Source organism: Capra hircus, chromosome 20 (assembly GCF_001704415.2).
Source record: "Capra hircus breed San Clemente chromosome 20, ASM170441v1, whole genome shotgun sequence".
NCBI classification, from domain to species: Eukaryota; Metazoa; Chordata; class Mammalia; order Artiodactyla; family Bovidae; genus Capra; species Capra hircus.
In genome coordinates this window covers 11242848-11264916 of record NC_030827.1, presented here as the reverse complement: position 1 = coordinate 11264916, position 22069 = coordinate 11242848, and positions in this window count along the sequence as shown.

Below are 22069 nucleotides of genomic sequence, written 5' to 3'. Positions count from 1 at the left end.
AATATGACAGAAATGATAGCATGCCAGTTCTGAGCCTAGGCCTCCACCCCTTGCACGCTTTTCTCCCTCTTGGGTCCTTGAGGCAACCATGGTGAACAAACCCATATTAAGATGAGAGACCACTTGGGGCCACTGATTCCATCTTCCTAGTGAAAAACCAGCCATCCTCCAGAAGCAGAGACACCTGGGCGCTCTGTCATGAACTCCAGATTCATAAAGGAACCCAGCTAAAACTAGTAGAACTAGACAGCTAATTCCAGCTTAAGTAAGATAAGAAAATAAATAGTTGTTTTCTTAACTAAGGAAGCAATGGCTACCTGATACACCTATAATTATAATTGCCATGCCCATGCGCTCATACCGTAAGAGGTGACTTACTTACATAATCTCAGCCATTTTGAGCTGGGCACTGTCCTTGTTTTATAGCCGATCCTTATACAGGTTTAGCGACTGGCCTTTCCTCTTCCATAGTGTAAAGTAGATCAACCTATTGGATTGTCATAATAGGAAATGTTAATTAGAACTCCTTAGCCATGCACTATTTCACTTGCATACTTTCCCATTTGGCCTCCAATTGAACAGATTGAAAAATGAAGCTTGAAAATCATTTGCAAGTTTTTCACATTTTTGCTTAAAGGTTAAACCTTAGATCATTGAAAGGGATGAAGTCAAATTATATGGAAGAACCATCTTATCAGAAAGATTTTTCCCAAGTCCGAGAGGCTTTAAGAAAGTTCTGAGAAAGCCAGTGCTCTCTGAAGGATCCAGCCCATCCCCAAGTTGCCTGACATCCCTGAAGGTTACTCTGTAGAGCACTCCTCAGGGGGCCTTTGAGACTACAAATTACTCATTTGGAAGTTTAGGGGCTGACACATCTTGAGAATGTCTTTGAAGGAACACAAATGAACATTCTATTTTCTGACTACAAAACTCAGTACCAAGTCATGAGCCAAATTCTGTTCATTCTATTGGTCTTTGTCCATCAAGCATCCCTTCCCAATGCATGGACAAAAATCAGTCCCCAATGTCAGAATGTAAAAATTCCAGGAGATTGGAAAAAAAAAAAACAAACAACCCAATGTCCTTTCAGGCTGCCTCTGCAATCTGTAACCTTTGAGAGTCAAGATCTCTTCCAGTAAAAGAGATAGCATAGGCATTCCAGTGGTTGGATGAACGTTGTATTATGTCAGGATGAAATAAAGAAAAAAAGGCTGCTCAGTTACCCCGGCTGTGCTCAGATGGGCAAATACAAACTTATAAACTAAAATTAGAGCACTTAAAATTTTTTTCTACTCGATACCTTAAAAAAACAAGATGCACTGAATTTTTCTCACTTTCATCTCGCTTCTAGTTTGTATTTCATTTTGTTGTTCTTGAGTATTTTATACTCTCTCAATCCCTTCCTTGCCCAAGGACTGTGTGTGTCTGAGTGGACACACATAGGGGCAATGAGCTTTGGGGACAATGGAGGCAAGGGTGGATGTACCCAGATAATAAGAAGGGGACAAATCCGTAAAGTCAAGGAGAACTAAAGACTGTTCAATAATAAAAACTATACACATATGCAGTTGAGCAAAAATTGAAAATATAATAGGTCACATTAAATTTGACAGTCACAAATTTTCCAGAGAGCCCTCCTTAGACCTCAGTTCCTACAATGACAGTTCTAACTCAATTCATTAACTCAAAGCCCTACAGGATTGGCCCTCTGCCAACCAACACTCCTTATCATATTTGCTTTCTGGTGTTGAATTCTTGCACCTTGTCTATGAGACTAACCTTCAGACATTTTACTAGTAGTCATTAGGCTAAGAGTCAATCAATCTCCTCTGCAGAAACTTGAACTTTGAAATGAGGTTCACACTGGTTGGATGCAACTGTGGGGCTTTTGAATGACTGGGTCAGGAAGGCAGATAGGTCTGAAAGTTCAGGTGGGAGATGGTACTCAAATATTGACAAAGGGAGACGTGAAAAATTAGCCTCCTGGTTCTGCTTCTTACAGACTTCTTGTGTGGTCTCTTAAAAGATAACCATTCTCAGGATTTTTAATGTAGAGAAATGTTCCATCATTTTACTGAAATAGTTATGAACAAAGACAAGTACTGAACATATGTAGGTAGCTTTAGAACTACACTGAAATCCAAAGAAATGTTAAGTTACAAAACTTTATCAATTTAAAATCAGTGAAAATAATTTGAAGAAAAGGGTGATTTTGTTTTTGCGAAATAATCCAGATTGTATTTAAGGATAGAAAGATGCATTTATGTGCTTAGTGCCTCTTTCTTTTTTCACTTGATTCTTCTGCTTTGGATAAGCTATTGCTTGACTCATTATTCTTACTTTGGTAAAAAATATTTAGTCATCAGTATATTAGATTGACCAGTCATTTAAAACTCTGCCACAGGTACTACTCTGTAATGACCTATATGGAAAAATAATCCAAAGAAGAGTGAATATTAGTGCATGCATGACTGATTTATTTGCTGTACAGCAAAAGGTAACAGCATTATAAATGAACTATATTCAAATAAAACTCAAGAAAGAAAAACCCAGCCAAAATGAAACACAGTGAGAAAAATTAAATTCCATGTAATAAGTTTTCCAAGTGTTTTTATAACTTCCCATATGTCTACTTATGACCCACTTCATGTCCATGAATAAAAAGATGGGTGCCACCATCACGCTGGCCAGCAGCACCATCATGGTGTTGACTGTTAAGACTGAGGGCTTTTTGATCTGGGCTTTCCGAGGTTGCTCTTTCTTGAGTGTTTACTTTTTGGAAACAAATGCAAATTCATATATGGAAACTGAGTAACAACACTCAGGTACAAGGTAACAGATCGATGTCCAGAATTGCTTACGGTCACTTGTATGACAACACAAAACTAAAATTATCGCAGAAAACTATACCTTGGAGAACACATTCCATGCTTGTGAAACATCTTCCTAGTACACTGTTTTGCTTGGGACAACCTGGCCTTGCTAATAGATTACTTATCAAAGCATCATGAATAACTTTGGGGACTTAGAAAGGTTGGTGCCGCAAACTTACTCATACAGTGGGACTTGAGAAGGGCTAGATATATACAGATATCTGATAATTGAAGGTAAGTTTTAAGAAGAGCTCCTCATTTTTAATTTATTTTTCTGCCTTAGAAAGCACAAACTACAAAGTTTAAAATGTTATTACTTTTTAAGAACATTAGCATTTTTATTTAATATATCTGAAAACTAACCTTCAAAGGCTAGAGTTTGTTTCTGGTTTATTTGCCTGATCAAGTCAGAGGCTGCTCCCTCATGCCATTTTAGTATCTCTTGTTGCGGGGGGAGGTGTTGGGGGAAAAGTCAAATCCTTTCTTTTACACAGAAATGAGCAAAGAACAAAATCAAGGAAGAACACTGTATGTCCCCTTTTAAAAGTTAACCTAAAACCCAAAGATTATTTTGAGTTCTATTAGACAGAGATCATCATCCAAGGGATAGACTTGTCCACAAGGGTGTTAATTATTCTTTATGAAGTACATTATTTTACCTGTGGCTTCATGAATCCCCCCCACATAAAGATGTCCCACCTGTACAATTACCCCACGCACATATACATCTTCCCCACACCTTGTAGTAATTTAAGTACCAGTCTCCTCCAATGTCCTGTTTCTTCCATAACAGCATATGCAGTCTTGGTAGCCCTGGGACTTTGTTTTCTACCGCTAGGCTGAAATAATTCTGGCAACTGGGACCCCAGAGATTTCACCACCTGATTGCCTTAAGATCACTGGCCAACTTAATGGGTTCAGAGGATTATTGCAATCTTGGGGAAAACATTTTAGAACAAGCCATTATTACTTACAGAAATAGCTTTAAAACTTTCCCAATATATAACTCTACTTAAAATATTACATAGTGACCTATATAATTTGTTTGTATGCTTATTTAAATGCCTAACAATTTATATTCAAGGAGTAAATCATCTGGATTGCTTTTTAGAAACATATATTCTTCATTCTACAAAAAGCCACCACCCCCCCTCACCTCCAAGTCTATTTTTTGACTTTTTTGAGGCAGAGGCAGCTCCTTTTCCTCGACTGTCCTTTCTCCTTAATAATATGATGGGTAGCAGGCACATGACTGTCCTGATAAAGATGTTTCCCAGCCTCCCTTGAAGCCAAGTGCGGTCTGTGATTAAGCTCCGGTTAATGTGGTACCCCACTCTGGTACTCTTGCCTGGAAAATCCCACAGATGGAGGAGCTTGGTAGGCTGCAGTCCATGGGGTCGCTAAGAGTTGGACTCGACTGAGCGACTTCACTTTCACTTTTCACTTTCATGCGCTGGAGAAGGAAATGGCAACCCACTCCATTGTTCTTGCCTGGAGAGTCCCGGGGACGGGCAGCCTGGTGGGACTTAGCAGCAGCAGCAGCAGCAGCAGCAATGGGAAGTAAGTGAAAGTGTCAGAGAGCAGCTTCTGGGAAAGTTACATGAGATTTGGGTGACATATGGCCTCTGCCTCTCTTTCATTACTTCACCCCTCCTGATGCCTAGAAGTAGATACCACTTTGACCATGAACATGAGGTCATACCATACAGGAAACAGCCCAGAGAACTGTTTAAGGACTTCCAGGAGCCCAGTCACCCCACCAGCTCTGCAATGCTTTTGTCTACACTCACCTGAGAGATATCTCCTATTTCTTGACCTCTTTTGTTAAGTTTTTATAATGTTGGATTTCACTGTAACATGCACATAAACCCAAAGTTACAGAATGCAGTTTGGTATGAATCATATGGCTAAGTCGCCAGCTTACAGCACTAATATGGCACAGATATGTAAAGTACAAGAGACATGAGGTCTCCCCGTGAATAATATAGAATTCCGAAGGCTTGCACGTTAAGTCTAGGGTGATCATTTCTATCACTAACAGGGAGAAGAATCATGTTCTGAATCCACACAGGATGGAGTGAGGAAAGGTCATCAGCTTGCATAAATGCCTGAAGGTCAAATGTCAAGAGTTGTTTGAACAGCTTGGTGGGCTAAAATGAGGTAATCCAGACCCACAGACTCTTGGGAATAAACTGAGTGGTTGAAAGAGAATCTCAGACAGAAGGGACTTTGAGAAGGTACATGGGCCAGGCCGACACCAGCCCAGCTCCCTTTCTCTGGGGCTGACGCAACCTGCCCTACTCCGCCCTAACCTCTGACCTTCTGTACAGCCCCACACAGAGGAAAGCCCTGGGCAACTGCACTCTTGTTCCTTTACCAGCCTGGCTGCAAAAATAACCCCCAGCTGCTCCAAGAGTGCCAGAGGGCATGGGGCAGGGCCCGACCCCACACTTGGAGTTTGGAGAGGGAAGGGCAGCCCACTCAGGCAAGCATCAGATGCCTGAAGCTCCCTCTTCCTTGTCCGAGTGTGGCAGCTGCCACAAGAAAGGAAAGGACCCTGAGAATGCTCAGTCACACGTGCTTGGTAAGCACGCAGGAATGGCAGCAGAGGTGGCAGCCATTCCTGGGCGCCCGGGCTCCATTCAACAGGCAGTGAAAAGGCCAGGGGCACAGAGCTAAAAAAGCCCATGGAAAGCCCCCACCCTTGGCGAGTCCGGGTGACACTGAACAGCTCCGGTCTCTCCCAGCGTCAACACCAGGAAGGGACAGCTGGTGTGACCTGGGCATGATAACAAGAAACCAGGCTGAAACCAAAGCAGCAGGAAGTGGAGCCCAGCTGTGTCAAGTAGGCGAGGAAGCCACGTGGTCCCTGGGGAGAATAGGGTGGAGCAGGAAGGACTAAGCCGGGGTCCAGATAAACCGGGAAAGACAGAGGTTTTTAAAGCTCTGTGTTATTTCAAGGTAAAGGGAGTTTATTTAGAGTGGTTGAGCCTAGCCTCTGCTTCATCACATTCTTAATGGGACTCAGACATCGTCTCTGAAGGATTGACACACTTGGATGCTCTGGGGCCCCTTGTTAACACGGCAGACTTCCTCCATTTCATTCCCCTAGATTCTCGTGCTAAGGCAAAGACTTCCAGTGCAGACAACCCTTTTCAGTTAGCCTGACAGTCCTCCACTCATTCATCTGTACACAGGCTCTATGAAAGTGACCAGAGGGTCTCGGCCCAGTAGGCAGAATAGTATCCTAGAGCACGCAGATGGAAATGCAAGGCCTCCAGCAAAGGACTGGCAGACTGCCCAACCTGGGTGGCCTGCGTCAGCTTGATAATTCCTCCAAAGCACCATGCTATCATGGTAGAGCAAGGACTGGGGTGGTGATGCTGATGATGCAAAATGCTGTTAAGCTTGACTCACCCAGTTTTTTGATGAATTGAGGATCTAGAGACTTCCCTTCTTTCTCTCTCCCCTCTACATTCCCTTTAGTCAGCTCATAGCTTTCAAGCACCATACTACCTGAAAGCATTCTCTTAGATTCTCTCCAACAAACATATTCAAGGAATCCTTTATTCAACGTTATTTATTGAGTATTAGTTCCTATCCTATCATTGGACTTGTCTCTGCCTACTCCTTACCCCAAACTAACCTCTCAGATTTTCTGAAATTAAATCAGCAAGTATGTGTTGAGTTCATATCAAAAGTATCATGAGTATAATGGGATGAACATACGTAAGGAGCTCAAATTCTATATGGGGAAGGTACATAGACATGGAGGGGCTTCCCAGATGGCTCGTGGTAAAGAATCCTCCTGCCAATGCAGGAGATGGAGGTTTGATCCCAGCGTTGGGAAGATCCCCTGGAGGCAGACATGCAGAAAGAGAAATCAATGTGAAGAGACACAGGGAGAAGGTGGCCATCTACCAGCCAGGAAGAGCAATCTGGAACAGACCCTTCTCTCTCAGTCATCAGATGGAAACAACCCTCCTGACAACCTTGATTTTAGGCTTTTAGGCTTCAGAACTCGGAGACAAGTCTCTAGGTGGTTTTTTTAAGCCACCTAATCTGAGGTACTTTTCTGAGGGAAAAAATACAGCTTGGCACATGGGTAAGACCTGAGTAAGCACAGGACAATGAGGAAAGCCTTACATGTTGGTGAAACAGCACAAACAAAATAACCAATCAAAATGCCACACGCAGTGTGAGAAAATCACTTTACCTGAAGCAAAACGTTCATGAGGAGAGTGGTAAAACATATCTTGTAAGGGCCTTTGTGTCAGCTCATAAGAGGCTGTGGTCTCCATTAAGGCATTTGAAATGTGTTCTGCAGGCAGAGGTAAACTTCGACGGCATTTCATCCGGAGCCATGTGAAACAGAGATGGGGATGTGTTAGGAAGATGGTGAGCAAGATAGACTGGACAAAGGAGCCTGGAAGAAGTTTGCTCAGTTATGAGTGGTTCACAAACTTGACTGCAAATTAGAATCGCCTGGTGTGATGGGCCGACTGATGACTTCCAAGGATCGTCATTGCTTATCCAGAAAATCTGACATAGCCAAAGAGACTTTACCACTGTGCTTTAGGATCTTGAGAAGAAGAGATGACACTGGGTTACGCAGATGGGCCCTAAATGTAATCACCAGTATCTTTGTTGTAGAGGACGCAGAGGGAAACTTGGCTTACAACAGAGAAAGTGATGTGGTAACAGAAAGAGGGAGAGACAGGAACAGAGAGAAAGAAGGCCTCATGATGGGCCAAGGCTCTCAGCAGACTGAATCACGCCCACCTGGGTTGGAGGGCCACCTTCTTCATCAGTCTAGATTAGACTCCAATGCTAATTTCTTCCAGAAATGTCCTCACAGACACCCGTTAGAAATAATGTTTTCCCAGCTCTCTGGGGATCGCTTAGTCAAGGTGACGCATGAACTAGCCATTCTGAGGAGAAATCACCAGAGCAGCCGCAGGAGACTCCACATCACAACGGAAAAACCTAGTGTGTTGGGGGTGAGGGAGGCGAGCCCCAAAGAGGGGGAGAGCACAGAGTCACATGGCGCACAAAGGGCGGAGAGAAGGGCGCCTAAGAAGCGCTGGCAGATCAGAGGCCAGCCCTGACCTCTGAGAACAGTTTCGAGAGGGGGGACAAGGTGGGGGTGGGTCATAAATCAGGTTACAGGAGGAAGTGGGTGGAGAGGATGTGGAAGCAGCGTAGAGGCTAGCTTTGGGAGCTCCAGCAATGAAATCAAGTAAAGGAAAGGAGTGGGAGCCTAGCCAGCTAGACAGAGCTAACTTAGCAAAATGGACATTGCTGTCAGACTGACCTGACCCACCCCTACCCCCACCACCTCCTAAAATTTGCATTAAACCAATTGTTTAATTTTGCACAAACTCAGTTGCCTTGTTTGCAAAATAGCTGTAAACAATACCAACACAAATAACACCAACACCAAAGAATTGTGAGGATCAAATGAAAGAGAAGAGGTAAGTTGCCTGTTTTAACCAGCTGGTATATAATAAGTCAAGGCAGAAACATACAAGAGTTTTGGAATCCCACTTTCCAATCAACAGGGTTGACAGGCAAAATACAGGTTTCACAGTTAAATTTTAACTTCAAAACAGAAATGGTATTAGATATGTGTGTCCTAAATATCGCATGGCCATACTTATACTAAAAAAACTTATCTTTTTAAAATGAATTTTCCATTGCTGCTGTTAGCAAATTATCACAAACTAAGTGACACCAATTTATTATCTTATTGATATAGCTCTCACTGCGCTAAAATCAAGGTGTCAGGGGGGCTATGTTCCTGCTGAAAGCTCTAGGGGACAACTTATTCTTTTACCTGTTCCAGCTCCTGAGGCCACCCGCATACCCAGCCTTCTTCCACCCTCTTGAAAGGCAGAGATGTTGCAGCCTTTGACTCACCTTCCTTAATCACATCTCCCTGATGGCAGCTGGTGAAGGTTTTCCCCTTTGAAGGACACACTTGATTAGATTGAATCCAGCTGCCAAAGCCAGGAGACTCTCCCCATTTCCAGGACCATTAGCTTAATCACATCTGAAAGTGCTTTCGCCATATAAGGTAACACAGTCACAGGTTCCAGGGGCTAGGAGAGGAACATCTTTGATGGCACATTATTCTGCCTACTCCACTGTTAATCTGGGGTTTCCCTGGTGGCTCAGCAGTCAATAACTGCCCACCAGTACAGGAGAAGCAGGTTCGATCCCTGGGTTGGGAAGGTCCCCTAGAGTAGGAAATGGCAACCCACCCCAGTATTCTTGGCTGGAAAATTCCATGGAGAGAGGAGCCTGGCGGGCTACAGTCCTTGGGGTCTCAAAGAGTCAGACACTACTGAGCATACACACACACACCCCCACATACTCATACACCACTGTTAATCTAAAGTTCTAATTCAACTAGGTGACCTCTCCTTGCTTGCGAAATCTGGTGATTGTGAACCCACCTATAAACATGATTTGATTAATTGGTAGGAAAAATGCTAGTTTCCCCTGCCCTGGAACCCCAGCTACACATTGTCTTACTTCCTCTTTCCATTCTACAATTCCCCCATATGTATCTCCCTCCAGGCTGTATGACGGGAATGTGTTTGCGTTCAAAGTTTTATGAAAAAGATCTGTAGCTGCTTGAAGAGAAGAAAAACTGTGCAGAGAGAAATTCTACTTTCTTGACTTCCATTATAAAATGAAATTTAGGCTTATGCCATAAGAATTAGTAGGAATAACAGAAACAATTTTAGGTATCTGGGGCAATAGAAGGAATTTAACACAAGGAACACAAGACTGTGATGCTGGGAGGGATTGGGGGCAGGAGGAGAAGGGGACGACAGAGGATGAGATGGCTGGATGGCATCACCGCCTCGAAGGACGTGAGTTTGAGTGAACTCCAGGAGTTAGTGATGGACAGGGAGGCCTGGCGTGCGTGGGGTCGCAAAGAGTCGGACACCACTGAGCGACTGGACTGAACTGAACACAAGGAACTGGATGCACACAAAGCTCCTGGAAGGTCTGGAGGAGGGCAGGTCAGGGAAAGCAACAGCTTTTAAGTTTGCTGCTAGCTTTAGAGACAGGAAGCTTCAGGGACTTCGGGAAACGGCTGGCGATGATTTCCTCTGCTCCCAGCACTCACTGAGGTGGATGATTCAAAGGGAAAAGTCTGGGATCTAATACAAACTCTGATATCTGTTGAACCCCTCACATCTGCTCACTTCTGACAGAGGATCAATAGCATAACTTCAACCTCTCCTCCCTCTTCCAAGTCCCGTGCAGTTACCTCTGGTTGTCAGCATCAGACTAAAATCTCTTTTGGCAAGGGATGCTGGGAAATGTAGTTCCCAGACTTCCAACCTTAACACTTGGAAGGAATTGCATAACAGACAAGCTGGCCTATACAGCTAAAGAAACGCTCCCAAAGAATCGAAGAGGGAAAACTTTTGCCAAAGGAAAAGGGAAAATAATCCCCGGTGCTCAGGTTCCTGGTTATTGCAAAATATCAAAATCCCTGTGTTTTGTATCTATCTGTAACTTTTATTTTAAAACGATACTTTGGAAATTTGCTGTGGGCTTACCCTGGCCCTAGGCTTTGGTCTTAGGATTTGGCCCTAGGATTTCACTGTCTACAAACTCTTGGCCACCAGAATTTTGCTTTCTGGTCTAAGATGGCAATATGTGAAAAGAAGAGTCTTAGTAAATATGTTTGTTTCCAGGGCTAATTCGTGAACCGTAAGATATGACAATTTTATTATCTATTGCTGTGGCACAAAGTACCCTCTAAAACTTAGTGCTTTAGAACAAAAGTTCTCCTTTTTTCAGAATTATCTGCTGGGCTCTTCTACCCCTGTGGTGTCAGTTGGGCCACTCATTCAGCTACGTTCAGTTGGCTAGGCTGGAAGATCTAAGAGAGCTTCTCGGTGCCCCTCAGGGGGCCTAACTCAGGTTTCCCCATAACTCAGTCGCATATGGTCAGACTCTGGCTGCCCAGAAGGAGGAAGTGGAAGCCTCCAGACTTCTAACAGCCTGGGCATGAAAGACCTAGAATGTTGCCTCCATTATATCCTATGGCTCAAGGAAAGGCACAGTGTTCTGATTCAAGTAGAGGAGAAATGGGCTCTGCCTCTCAAAGGATAGAAAGCTTGTGCATACAGAGAGGGAAGGAATTAATCAGAGCCAGTCCCCCATGGATACCTAGGGAAGACTGAATGTGTTTAAGTAACTGCCTTTGAACAATACACAGGTTAGGGACAGTGATCTCTAACTGGGTTGCTGCTGCTGTTGCTGCTGCTAAGTCACTTCTGTCGTGTCCAACTCTGTGCGACCCCACAGACGGCAGCCCACCAGGCTCCCCCATCCCTGGGATTCTCCAGGCAAGAACACTGGGGTGGGTTGCCATTTCCTAGTACAAGATAAATGTATAACTTTATCCTGACCCAGATCATGTAGTACTGCAGTATTTAGTGAAGGAAATCCTTGTAGAAGTGTACCCACGCAGTTTAAACCCATGTTGTTCAAGGGTCAACTGTAAGTACACATTTTGTGTATATTACACATTATATAGTAGTATATATATATATAGTATACAGGCTTCCCAGGTGGCTCAGTGGTAAAGAATCCACCTGCCAAAGCAGGAGACTCGAGTTTGATCCCTGGGTCAGGAAGATCCCCTGGAGATGGCAACCCACTCCAGTACTTTTGCCTGGGAAATACCATGGACAGAGGACTACAGTCCATGGGGTCAAAGAGTCTCACATGACTTAGCAACTAAACAACAAAAACATATAGTATACACATATACTACTGCCAACTTGTTAAATATTAATAAAGTTTAATGTATTTTTAAAACTTTAGTAAGTGTAGCTTATGAACAGAAGATCGTGTGTTATTTTTTTACACTCCGCTGTGAAGATCACAGATCTTCCTTCTGTCTTGGGTTTTCTCATTAAGTCCCTACCCTTGCAAAGCCCCTTCTACTACCCTTGAGGTGACACTGAGAATTTGCTCCCTCTTTTTATCCTCTTCTTCTTACCTAGATATATCAAATATCAGACAGAACTCAGCGTTGTTCCACACTTCACAGCAGATGGCTAAGAATTTATGAACTCAAGCATTGTGAAATATTAAGGCTTATAGTTGGGTAAAGCAGATTTGCTCTTCTTTTATAAATGTTATTACATTTTTAGGCCCCCAATGTTTGTATAAATATATATGGGTACTTGGGCACCCTCATCCCTCTGGAAAAAAAAACCATTTGGGGATTAAGCATTGATTAGAATTATGTTCTCTCAATAGAGTAGAAACCTGAGAATACCCTCAGCTTATAGGAGGCAGGTGGGTGCCTTATCATCTCTGTCTCCAGAGTTCTAGCACAGCGGCTAGCACACAGTAGGTGCTTAATAGATGTTTGTTACACTAATGACTGACCCCTTACCTCTAGCCATCTTGTACCTACTGCCTTTTTTCGTGTATGAATGGAAATGTACACTTTGGTTTGTAAGTAGTTACCAAGATACTCTGAAACACACAAACAGATGCATTTCATAATACAAAAACCAAACTCTAATCATCACAGAAAATGTCAGATAGAAGGAAAAATAAATTGGATATTGTAGTTGTGAGTGCTCTATCCTTTTAGTTTTGAGTACAAATTAATTTCCTTCTAATCTTTAGGGGAAAACAATGTGTGGAATCAGAAGTGGAGACTCGAGGCAGAAGCAAGGGTGGAGGATCGTAAACGGCCCCTTGTGATCTGCAGCTCCTATCTCAGCCAGGATCGGCTCCAAACAGGCCTCGGTGGGAGAGAAGACGCAGTCGGAGGCCAGCTTCCTTGTTAATCAGACACGAAGCTGCTGTGTGCGCAACCCTGAGGTCCCGGCTGCTGAAGGCGCTGATAGCTGAGGCAGAAGCACGGGAGAGCCTGATAACGGGGCCTCTGGCGGGCCGTTCTCGCGCTTCTGGCTGCCAGAGGTCATGCCTGGCTCGGGGACCTGATTCATGGCCTGGAGGTGGAGGGAGCGGGGTGGGGCTTTCCCTTTCTCAGCTTGTCTATAATTTACCCTGGTTTTCTGTCTGGCTCCCCTCCGCTTCAGAAGAGAGACTGGAGGGCTTGCCTACACTACACGACAGAGTCCTAGGGAACTTTCTCAGTCGGTATTTCGAAATAAGCACTGGAGGCAGCCTGTCAGGCAAGTGCTGAGAAGCAAGAAATATGTGCAGGGGTGTGTGTGGGCGGGGGGTTGGAAGGGAACCTGGGCTCTGACTAGATGCCTTTTGCTCCTTTCATTCCAGGCTGCCGTTCCCATTGTTTTGCCCAAGACGTTTTTTCTCCCCCAAATGAGAAAGCTGGCGCTGTAGGAACCCACCCCTGGCCCTTTATACAAACAAACCCTGGGCTGCGAGCTACAGCCGGAAGCAAGAGTCCTGCTCCCGCTGAAGGTGCTGACAGCTCACCTCAGGGCTCCCTTCCAGCAGGCAGACGGGGAGCGAGGCTGCTGGGACTCCCGCCGCTGGATACAGGGTAGTTACCCTTAGTGAGACCTGAAAATAAAATCAGGATACTCGGTCGGTTACAGAGAAGACCTTTCTTTTAGGTTTTTCAACGCCTGTGCTCCTTAAGCTGGGTCCTGCTCCCCAGCCTCTGGGCCATCCCCCTGAGATGAAAAGGTTGGGCCAGAGGGTGTTCAAACCCCGCTGCTGCTACCACTGCCTCTGATCCCATGACCTTTAGCTGTCAGGACTATGAAGACCAGCAAAGGACTGGAAAAGCCAAAAGACTGGAAAATCCCCAGATAGTTCTTCACCTTGGAATATCAGTACTTGATTTAGAACGCGCATATGCAATTTCATGAAATCACACAATAAAGATCTGACATAGAGGGTTTCCCTGGTTTCTCCACTCTGCCCCTTTAAATCCTGAAGAAGTCTGTTCACCTTTCCAAAGAGATTTAAATACCTGCTTAAGCCTTCCTTAGCTGCTTCCCTGCCCCCATCCGGACTAGTCTTTCCAGTTTCTCTATCTAGTTAGCACTTCCTCAGACTGGGAGAGGGGGTGATGTTTGGTTAAAAAGCCCTCACTACAGGAAAGGGCTGCAGTTCCTCTTTGAACCCCTCTTTAAAAAAAAAAAAAAGATTGCACACATACATTTAACAGTACAGTTTTACACAGAATGCTAAAAGCACTTTCTTCATATTTTGCAGAAGGCCTTGAAACATATGGACTTTCTATTAATATTCATACCATAGCACAGATAAATCTAACTCCTAAATAGATGCATTACAAGTCATTTAGAGTTTGAAGGCTTAATGGCAAAAATGAAGGGAGAGAAAAAGAGTAAGAGTATTTTTATAAAACTGAAGGAAAAATATATTTATGAAATAGTAAATAAAATTAAACATGGTCTTATGCTCCCCGAAGGAGATGACGCCCAATTTGGAGCGGTGACTGCTATGTCCAAATAATCTCCATTTGGAATCTCTGTGATTGCAGAGATGAACTGCAGTTTAAGTTGCATCTTAAGCAGTTCACAGAGAGAGAAAGAGTTATTATCCAGGTTTTGAAACAACCAACATGATACATAAGAGATCACGCCATCTCTGACTTTGTTCCTTTTACAGTGCTATACGTATAGCCCCATTTTACAGATGGGAATACTGACACTGAGATAACTTAAGTTATTCAAAACTATCAAGGCTCTTTAAAAGGTCAAATGAAGAGTAGAAACCAAGCCTTCTGATTCATAACAATCCCCCCACTCCACAGCACTGTTTAAAATATTGATCATCTTTCTGGAGGAAATGACTTGGCCTTCCATGTTCACCTATCCTTGGATTGAAAGAGTAGAAAAATGGAATAAGTGGGGAGAGGTCAGTTCAGAGTTAAAACTCTTCTTAAAGGGATTTGACTCCTCTTTGCTATGCTCAAAAAGCTGTTTCTGCTTCCAGGATTTTATAGAAACCCATAATCACAAAACCTGTAGCTCTTTTTGTCATGTGTAACTACTTAAAACTGTGCGGGCAGAGTCCAACCCAAGGGTCACCTTTCTGTTATATGAGATGATGAAGCTACAGCACTCACCGGGTGTTACAGAGGGCAGGACACCCTCCCCAGTAGTATCACTTTGGTGGTCGTGTTCCTTGCTTTGACAGTGTCCTTTAGTAGACAGAGAAGTGTGCTACTGAAGCGGGACTTTTTCCTGTTTAATGTGAAAGGGCAAGAAACTTAAACTCATTGGAATATGAATTTGGAAAAGATATTGATATGTTCATTTTTTCCTAATGCAATACTTATGAAAAGATATAATTTCAGTTCTGACTCTGCACAATTCACTGGTGGTTTTATAAGGCAAAGCTCATTTTGATTTGTTTTAAAATTCAGTTAAAAACATTGCTGATGAGTGTTACTGGGGGTTCATGTCAAGGATTTTATATTTTCACGGTTCTGTTTTGTTGAGGTACTGAAAAGATCTATGAATATTCAAAGTATGAATTTGATCCAAGAAAAAAAGAAAGAAAAAAGAAAAAGATAAAAAACCAAAACACACACAAAAAAACAAAAAGCCTCAAGAATGCAAAAATTTTTTGAAAATCACTAAACAATAGGCTTCTGATGGCCATGATTTAAACAAGATGAACTGCAAAGTTTGTCAGTCCATTTTGGATTGAAAAATAGCAGATCCTTCTTTTTCTAAATTTCCTTAATCATCTCCTTTACAATGGTTTTCTATGCCCAAAGCATACCATTTCATTCTCTAAAAGACCTCTGTCCTGACTTGAACTTTGAACTGACTTGACAGAAGCAGTTTCTGGTTCTGTATTTTAGAGGGTTTGTTGGAAGAGGTTTTCAGGGAGGTCACGTTGAAAAGCCTGAAATGCCCAAGGATATGTGAGGAACTTTTTTCTGCAACACAGATGCACAGAACCCAAACAGCAGAACCAAGAGGGGGATGTGCAAAGAGGAGGCTGTGTTCCAGGGACATCCCTACCTTTGGCTAACTCGCTCATTTTGCTAACACATTTATCTGGTGATGTTGCTTTGGCAAAAACAGTATGGTGGTTTGAGTTCTTTTAGTGTCACTGGTGGTTTTAAATGCCTTTTCCCCCAGTGAAGTAGTTCACACACATTTCTTAGCCACAAAAGAGTTCAACGAAATGCCTTAGAAAATGAACACTTCCTCTAGACTCTTGCCTTTCTTCATCACCACACACATACAAGTTTCCCTTGTGGGAAACTTCCCATTTCTTCTATTCTTCACCCCAATGGAGCCTGGTTGTTTGGATTTTTATCATCAACTTAATTGCTTCATTTTGGTTAAAGGTCATTTAATCACTGAAGATGTCCACTCATCAGAGGCCTATTAAACTTGCAGCTTTTGTTTAACTTTTGCATTTATTTTTAAATTGAAATATTTATGGTACAATATTATGTTAGTTTCAGGTCTACTAAAAGTAACAACTTTTTAATCAGATTTCAAAGGCCTCAGTTTTCTCATCTAAAAAAATGAAGATGGCAACAGGACCTCACTCAAGGGGACTGAGAAAATTATACTCAGAAGATTCCAGTAGACCACTTGCTAGGTGTTCTGTAAGTGTCTGATGCAATTATCCTAACTTCAGACAGGCCTCTTTCTCTCTCTGGACTCGAGTCAGGCTGAGATGGGCATCTGCAGACATCCCTGAGAGGATGTGGGGGGAGATCTCGGTGACACGGTTTATGGTTAGCCATCCTTAGGGGGAAGCTTCCAGTCTCCCTCAACTTGTCTTAACTGCAGAAGTGTAAGTTTTCCCTTTCAGATCAAGGGATAAAAAGGCATCCGAAATCTCTACTTCTTCTCTGCCAATCCCAAGCCTCACACTGAACTGATCTGTGAGGGGAAAACATAAGCTTCCTGCTCCACATTAATTTCAATAGTTGCATTTCAAGTAGCAGACAATAAGCAGGCTTTTCTCTTTCCTTTATAAGGTGGCCAATCTGGGGAAAGGAGAAAGACTCAGGATAAGACTGGCACCAAGGAACAGGGTAAGACCAACTGGTCTCTATTCATGGAAGTACCTGTGCCACCACTATCTCACCAGGGGCAGTGAGTCATAGGCTCCCTCCCTGCCCCTTGTCACTGCGGGAAGGACGGAAGTAACAGTGGCAGCTCCTGGGATGCTGCACATGTTTGCAACTTGGAGAGGAATTTCTCATCCTTCCCTTGTTCTTGTCTGCATGCCTACTACTGCTAGGGCACCTCTGACACAGTCCACCTGCAACCTCTTCCAAGATCCTCTTCCATGTTGTCCCAGGAGCTGCTTGGTTTTATCTCTTAGGCTCTGAAAATATTCTAGCCAAAGGTTTTTTTTGGGGGTCATATTCATGTTCTCACGTTTTTGCCAAGTAGGGGACATAAGGAGGTTATCTGCTCTCGCTTTTTCTCTCTGTCTCAGAAACTCAGCCAGTGCCACATCAACATAGACTTAGGAGTCCTGAGCTCAGAACTCATGCTTTGTCTCCAAGATTATCCAACCTGTAAGAAATACCAGAACTTTCCTGAGATCCCTATCAGCTGGACATTAATCAGTATCTCACCTGAAAGAGGTGGTTTCTACATTAGATTTCACAGAGTAATAGGTGAACTAAACATATCTCCCCTGCCTTGGACAAAATATATTAATTCATACCCTGAGTCACAAAGGTTAATGCTTAAGAGGCAGCTGGCTTGCATGTGCACTTTACCACCTGTTGGCTACGTGACCTGGAGCTCAGGTCTTTACTTTCCAGCACCTCAGTTTTCTCATCTGTAAAACAGAGACAAGAATCATTTAACTGGCAGGGTTCATGGCAGGCAGACTGCCCAGCAATAGTGAAGACTCTGATGATACAGGCTATCAGTGACCCTGGCATGGAGAAGAAGGAGCTTCCAAATTCCAATTCAGCTCAATATTTAGGTTGGTATAAATAAGCCCAGCTTCCCGGGTGGCTCAGTGGTAAAGAAGCCACCTGCTAATGCAGGAGACACAAGAGACACTTTGATCCCTGGGTCAGGAATATCCCCTGGAGTAGGAAATGACAACCCACTCCAATATCCTTGCCTGGGAAATCCCATAGACAGGGGAGCCAGATGGGCCACAGTCCTTGGAGTTTCAAAGAGTCAGACACGGATGAGTGAGCATGCATGCACAAATAGGCACAACACATTCTTCACTGCACATCGTTGCCCAAGTTACTGACACCCCTGGTTCTTTTCCCACTGACTTGATACTGGTTTTCTGCCTCTTTCCCTGTCCCCTCCCAGCTCCAACTCCCCAGGTACTTCTGCCCAAGGAGATATCTCCTGTTTCCTTGCTTGTGGGCTTCCCTTGTGGCTCAGCTGGTAAACAATCTGCCTGCAATGCAGGAGACCTGGGTTCCATCCCTGGGTTGGGAAGATCCCCTGGAGAAGGGAAAGGCTACCCATTCCAGTATTCTGGCCTGGAGAATTCTGGCCTGGGGTGGCAGAGAGTTGGTCAGGACTGAGTGACTTTCACTTCACTTTCACTTGCAACCCTCCTTCTTACTTTTCATTTTCTAGGGAGTCACTGGACATGAATTTGAGCAGACTCCAGGAGATAATGGAGGACAGAGGAGCCTGGGGTGCTGCAGTCCATGGAGTAACAAAGAGTCAGACAGGATTTACGGGCTGAACAACAACAACCTTTACATTCAAAGCAGAACTGTAAATGGATTCCTTTTAAGCCACCCATAAAAGCAGGCCCACTGCTGGGCGCATGCTGGAGACGCGCAGTTGGGAAAAGCGGAATGCCTGGGCTATGGAGACCTTTCTCAGAAACTTGCGACTTAAGCGCAAACCATGTGATCTCCCAGGTGGAACCTTGGGGTGCTGCGGGGCTGCGCAGAGATTTGCAAATCCTGAGCACAGGACTGTGAGGTCCGGGAAGGGAGCGTGTGCTGCGTGCCGAGGCGACTGTTCCAATAATAGCTGCAGCCCGGGAGGATGGTGCGGTGACTCACGCCCTTGGCGCACGTCCCCAGGCAGCGGTGTGGGCGGGGACGCGCACCAGGACAAGGGGGATTTACCTGGGGAGGCCGCCTGCAGACACTGACTCGGGAGGGAGCCGAGGGCACTAGGGCAGCGAGGCTGACTCACACGGGAAAGCCAGAGGGCAATGACCAAATTTGAAAGAGCAAATCGCCTCTGTCTGGGAAGCTCTTAGAGAAACAGGAAGCGATCAGCTGGTACCAAGCTCAGGAAGGGAAAATCACCTGTCGCCGTGCCTTTGCGCTTGCTGAAATTCATCAAGATGAGCGTCTGCTGAACGCAGCTCTGTGCTTCTGAGAAGTGAGACGCGTCATTCCCACTCCTTATGCTCCGCCTCCCCCCCCCTCCACCCCACCCCCACCTTGTCATTTTCAAAGTCTGCTGAGGGAGAATCCTGGTTCAAGCTCATTCCCACCCTTACGTGGAATTATTACTAATATAGCTAACATCTAGTCACAGATACCTGTTATCACAGATGACTAGATAACATCCAGTCATCTAGCAAACTCTGGGAGTTGGCGATGGACAGGGAAGCCTGGTGCGCTGCAGTCCATGGGGTCGCGAAGAGTTGGACACGACTGAGTGACTGAACTGAACTGAACATCTATCTAGTCACAGCCTTCGCGTTCAGCTTTACAGGCTGTGATTAACTGAAGCGGTGGCCAGCTGAGAGGGTACTCTGCCCACCAAGATAAGAGCCGGGACACCAGCCTAAGCCAGTCCAGAGGAAAGGAAATCTTTTCTGATATGTCTACCCAAAGGAGAACAGCATTTTTTTTTTTCTAAATAGCACACCATTCTGCATGCTAGCAGTGGTCCTGTTTACTGAGAACTTACTCTATGCCTAAATCTGTGTGAAGAATTTCATACGCATTGGCACATTTAATTCTTATAGCAATCCTAAGAAGCTAATTCTTGAAAGTGAAGTCGCTCAGTCGTGTCCGACTCTTTGTGACCCCATGGGCTGTAGCCTGCCAGGCTCCTCCGTCCTTGGGATTTTCCAAGCAAGGATACTGGAGTGGGTTGCCATTTCCTTCTCCAGGGGATCTTCCCGACCCAGGGTTTGAACCTGGGTCTCCCACACTGCAGGCAGACGCTTTACCGTCTGAGCCGCTTTCAGTACCCTTTTTGAAGCGTGAGGGAATGGAAGCGCAGAGACGTAGAGTGACCTGCCTCACACCACACAGCTGTTTCTGTCAGATTTGGACTTTGACACAGGCCATGCCCCCTCCCAATATGATTTAGTCCTAGTTGATGAGGAGGAGGAGGGCGGTGATTGAAGTCTCTGGATGCCTTTTTTGTAGCCTGTGTTCTCAGGGGTGTTTCAGTCAGCCTACTGGACCTCTAGGGAGAACTGGGAAGGTGGAGGATTGGGGAATTCTAAGAGAGATGGGCTCCATCCTTCCAGGGCCAGGCTGCCCCAGGGCCTACCTATGGGCAGGATGGGGCTGAAGTGCCCTTGGCTGAGTAGCAGGTCTGGGAGGGAGGCGCCAGGCAGCACAGGGCAGTGGGCCCTGTTGAAGAGCATAGACCTGCCACTGCCCTGTTCCCTTGATGCCCTGAACGAGGCGGACCTTCCTGTTATGTAGGGGATTTACATGGCACTCTCCAGAGATGACAGGACAACGTGCCGCTTAAACGGAGCTAAACAACCTTCAGTTCAGAAGCTCTCAGGCATCTTTACAACTACACTCCCAGCCTAAGAACTGGCATGGTAACAAGCTTCCCAGGCGATTCTGATATACGTAGTTGTTAAGACTATTCTTCATGAAACATGGCTTTGGGCCTTTTATATTATGAAATGTAGGCCATCTTCCCAGTTAAATGAAAAGAGGAAAACTAACATTGAAAGTCCCCTTGTCAAACAAAAGCCAACAACCCTGGGTGTCTCGGCTGGCCACCATAACTGTTCAGGATACTTTTATTTTTGAAAAGAACCTGGAAACAGTTTGCTCACAACCACAGGTAAAGGATCTTGGTCGGGGAGGGGGGGCTGGTGGAGAGCAACCTGTAGCACCATGAATTGTCCTGCAGAAAATCTTAGGAAAAGAATATATAAATAGGAGTTGCCTAGGGCCATATTTTTTGAGCGTGTTTTCCAATGGCTCTGCAGAACTAAAGATGTTTAGGTGTAAAAAACCAAAAGATTTGGAATATGAGGGCAGATAAGGATCCATGTTTCAGAGGGTGGCTTACACCTCCAGACTCAGGTGTAGATGGTCCCTGAGACAAAAGGGTGAGGGGCCTCCTCTAATTTCCCACCGGGCCTCCCTTCTGCTTACAGGAATAGCAGGCTTGACCTGGGTTGTGATAGGAAAATCAACACGAGGGCATGGGGCCCAGAAATTTCTCTCCAGGCTCTGTGACACTTTTCCTTACGTGGTTTCCCTAGGTCTCCAGAAGCAGTGGGATCTATAAGACCACCCGCATGAAAGTGCCTGAGAGGGAACATCTTCCTCCCTTTGACATCTGCCATCTGGGTAGGGATTTAGACATCTTGATAGCTGGCTGAGAGGATTAAGGCAGGTAAGGAGGCATGGAAGAAAAGCTATGACCAACCTAGACAGCATATTTAAAAAGAGAGACATTACTTTGCCAACAAAGGTCCATCTAGTCAAAGCTATGGTTTTTCCAGTAGTCATGAATGGATGTGAGAGTTGGACTATAAAGAAAGCTGAGTGCCAAAGAACTGATGCTTTTGAAATGTGATGTAGGAGAAGACTCTATAGAGCCCCTTGGACTGCAAGGAGATTGAACCAGTCCATCCTAAAGGAAACCAGTCCTGAATATTCATTGAAACGACTGATGCTAAAGCCGAAACTCCAATATTTTGGCCACCTGATGTGAAGAACTGACTCATTGGAAAAGACCCTGTTGCTGGGAAAGATTGAAGGCAGGAGGAGAAGGGGACAACAGAGGATGAAATGGTTGGATGGCATCACTGACTCGATGCACATGAGTTTGAGCAAGCTCCGGGAGTTGATGATGGACAGGAAAGCCTGGTGTACTGCAGTCCATGGGGTCGCAAAGAGGCAGATGTGACTGACCTACTGAACTGAACTGAAAGGAGGTATCGGATGGCTAGTGGGATGGGAGACAGCTAATGAGATCAGTCAAGGCACCTAATAAGGGGAGTGGAGTCTCCCATGTTAAAGACCAATTCTGCTAACTCCC